The sequence below is a fragment of the Lipotes vexillifer genome, unplaced genomic scaffold, assembly GCF_000442215.2.
Source record: "Lipotes vexillifer unplaced genomic scaffold, Lipotes_vexillifer_v1.1 scaffold664, whole genome shotgun sequence".
Lineage (NCBI taxonomy): Eukaryota > Metazoa > Chordata > Mammalia > Artiodactyla > Lipotidae > Lipotes > Lipotes vexillifer.
Window position 1 is genome coordinate 412,566 of NW_006782421.1, and position 4,064 is coordinate 416,629.

At 44.3% G+C, this 4,064-nt stretch overlaps 1 pseudogene; it reads left to right on the plus strand.

Annotated features, from left to right (window-relative positions):
• The window catches only part of LOC103074592 (AMSH-like protease pseudogene), an 18,096-nt pseudogene extending 14,463 nt beyond the window's left edge, over nt 1–3,633 (plus strand).
• The last annotated feature ends 431 nt before the right edge of the window (nt 3,634–4,064 follow it).

Genomic DNA, 4,064 nt, shown 5'->3' on the forward strand with positions numbered 1-4,064 from the left:
CCATCGGAGTGCATGTTGACATGCCGTGAAAGTCAGAGGCAGGCAGAGCATTCCAGAGAGTGAGGTCAGACCACGGTCAACTGTAGATAGAGGCTGACTTAAACCGCCAAGTGTGGGAGCAGATCCCTGGGGAGAGACCAGAAAGGGAAGAACTGAGAACCTAGGAAATTGCCACTTTCAATATTTTAAGATACATCTTATCCACTCGATGTCTTTCCTTTAGGCTCTTAAATAGCTTCTGGAACCAAACTTCCATAAGAAATTAGAACCCCACCAAAGGATGTTTCTGGTGTCAGAGAAATCATGAAACGTCTAAACCACACCCACTTCAGTTTTAAAAAAAACTCTCAGTCGTGTTTTTGGAAAACACACCAGTTTTTTATTCCCTGTGTCTATTTGCAATCAATAAGGAAAATAGGCGATCCTGTGCGGCACGTAGTTTCAGCCAAGGAGCGCTTGACAGTTCACATTTCCATTTATAACAGAGGTTCTCACTCATCAGCAATGTGTGACTTAGAGCTGCCCTGACCAGCTCAGCACGCAAGCCAGCCTCCCTCCTGATAGTGTAACTAAAATTAAAGGAATAACTCCAAACATCAAACCAGGACATCTCATTCCAGTTCTTCCACAACTGACACATGTTCCATTACACGTTACCTGATCTCATGGCTTCAGCCACTACCCCTTCACCAATGATCTGGTTCTCTCTCTCTCTCTCCCCCCCCCCCCCCCCCCCTCTCTCTCTCTCCATCCCATATTTCTACCTTATGCCTGGGATACAGGTAGTAGCTACCTCTAAGACATTCCTTCTTTGATGTCACGCAGCATCTTTACAGTCAAAGGAACCAAAGGCTCTGGTTCCCAAAGCGATTTGTCCTCCTGTATCAGCTGTGATTGGCACTACTTCCCACCCTAACAAGAAACCTACAGAGCAGAGATCCCCGGGCTGAACCAAAGCCGGGGTGCAACCATACCCCAGCTTATCTGAGGAGTGCGTCCCAGCATATCTGGAGAATCAGTGGTGCATCAAGAGGATTTACCTGGAGAATAAAAGATCAGAATGGAAAGAACAGGCCAGAGGTGGCAGCGCAGGATCTGCTTCAGATATTGGTCCCTTGACTTGGCCCCGTGGATTCACATTTGAATTTATGTGTTGAAGCTGAACGACTTTCTATATGACACAAAGCTTTGTTTCCCAGAGTGTGACCCAGAATAGATGTGGGAAACTTGAGAATATAGCGCAGCTTCGGCTCAGCTGGGGGATCCAGCACTACTTGGACGTCCCAGGTGTTTGCAATTGTGCAGACATGGCACAAAACTTGAGTGTTTTTCACATCCACGGGGCCTGCTACAGTAATTAAAAACAAAAAACAAAAACGGAGAATAACAAGTGTTGGCAAGGACGTGGAGAAATTGGAGCCCTAGTACATTGCTACTGACTGTCAAATGGTTCCACATCTGTGGAAAATAGTTTGGCAGTTCCTCAAAATTTTAAACATAGAATTATCATATAACCCAGCAACTCCACTCCTAGGTCTATACCCAAGAGAATTCAAAACAGGTACTCAAATAATTACATGTACACACATATTCAGAGTAGCACTATTCACAATAGCCAAGAGGTGGAAACAAGTCAAGTGACCATCAGCTGATGAATGGATGAACAAATTATGGTAAATACATTCAATGGAATATCATTCAGCCATTAAAAGAAATGAAATACTGTACATGCTCCAACATGGATGAGCCTTGAAAGTATTATGCTCAGTGAAACAGGTCAGACACAGAAGGTCACATATGGTAGGACCCCCATTTATGTGAAATATTCAGAATTGGTAATTCCATAGAAACAGAAAACAGGCTGGCAATGGCCAGGAGATGGGGGCAGGGAGGATAGGAAGTAACTGCTTAATGGGTCCAGAGTTCTCTTTTGGAGCAGTGGAATGTTCCGGAACTGGACACAGGGGATGGTTGCACAGTAATGTGAATGTACTAAATGCCACTGAAATGTTCACTTTAAAAAGGTTAACTTTGGAGCTTCCAGGTTGGTGAACACGTTGAGGTGCTGGGAGCGTAGCGTGTGGAAAGGGTGGGGGAGCTCTGAGCCCCTTCCCACATCGCTCGCCTGAAGCATCTCTTCCATCTGCCTGTTCCTGAGTTACATCCTTTTCTAATAAATGGGTGATCTAACTCTCATGGCCCACAATATCTCTGATTAGATTGAAGTAATATGATGACGTAATTGAGAAGAAACTGTGAACACCTTCATTTTTTAGACAGGACAACATGGATCAGAAATTCTCTGAATTCCGGGGAAAAAGTAGCTGCTATCTATGCCTCACAATAAGATGTTTCCCTCAGCCCGGAAGAGTGAGTCCATGTTCTGAGCAACCTTGGTTGTAATGTTACCATCAAAGAAAATATCACTCCAGGCCACTATTTTTTTTGGTAATTATTTTTTTTTATTGGAGTATAGTTGATTTACAATATTGTATTAGTTTCAGGTGTACAGCAAAGAGATTCAGTAATACATACATACACATATACATCTATCCTGTTTCAGATTCTTTTCCATTATAGGTTATTACAAAATATTGAGTATAGTTCCCTGTGCTCTGCAGTAGGTCCCTACTAGTTATCTGTTTTATATATAGTAGTGTGTACACGTCAATCCCAATCTCCTAATTTATCCCCTCCCTTCCTTCCCCTTTGGTAACGTTAAGTTTGTTTTCCACGTCTGTTGGGAGGGGGCACTACTTTATATCTGGAATAGAGATGGAGAGGATGGCATTTGTGTATTTGAAGGAAGGAAACTCAGCAAATGCCTCTGTCCTTTATAATCAATTTATTATCTTGTTTGTAGGAAGGCTTCCCAGGTATTAAGATTACCAGCAACTGTGGAGTACCTGAAAAGCAGGATATTATGAAGAAACTGAAGGAGATTGCATTCCCAAGGACAGATGAATTGAAAAGGGACCTTTTAAAGAAATATAACATGGAATATCAAGAATATTTGCAAAGCAAAACAAATAGAAAGCTGAAATTTTCAAAAAAACTGACACGTCTGAGATTGACAGAGACAGAAAGGAAGCAAACTGCTCAGATGCGCCAGCAGAAGCTCGAATGGGAGCAGTTTCTGGTTTTTGAAGATCAACTCAAGAAGCAAGAATTAGCCCGAGGTTACAAGGGGAGCCAGGAACCGCACCCCCAAGCCCCCCACTCCCCCGGCCCCGCTCTCTGAGAGCAGATTCACAAGCAGATTCATGGGACTGCTTTGTCCTGCTTTCGCCCACACCAGAACAACTCCTTGCTGAATGTATCTGCAGATCAGCCCAATAAAAGTGATGCGATCAATTACACCACTCAGTCTCCCTCCCTAAACAGGGCCTTAAAGCAGCTGCTTAACCGAGTGCTGCACAGCAGCCAGCGATTGAAGGGCTGTGATGTGCAGTTTTATCACGAGATCTTGGCCACACATTCTGCAGCTGGCAGATCTAATGCAGCAAGAGGAATGGAAACCTGCGGATACGGACACAAGATGAATTTACTGTTATCCATGCGGTCATGCCGAAGCAGTCTGCGGGACCAGACTATTGCGACATGGAGAAAATGGAAGAACTATTCCATGTTTAGGGTCAACAGGATGGATCCAGACACATTCGACCCAAACTGCAGTCTTGTCCCACCCTGGTCGCCAGAGGCTATTGACATTTGATTGCTCACCAAAGACGGTGACACCTTCAGGCTCACCAGAGCAGCCAGCTGCTTGGGGTTTCGGCTTGTAAAAAGAAGGGCTTTCACCCCCCGGGGACCCCAGGCTGTCCCGTCCCTGCAAACATGTTTGGTAAATGACATAAAAATAATTGGGGCCAACGCATGTGACATGTGCCAACAATTAGCACTGCCAACACCAGACACCTAGCCGTGAACATGTGGTCGCTGGATGATTCCAGAAATGGCTGGCATTTTATATGTACACATTCGTAGATCAGAAAGTTTGGTATTTATCGCTCTTGCACATTTTGAACTTTTCTTTTGGGGTTGTTCTGTCTCAAGAGAAGTCA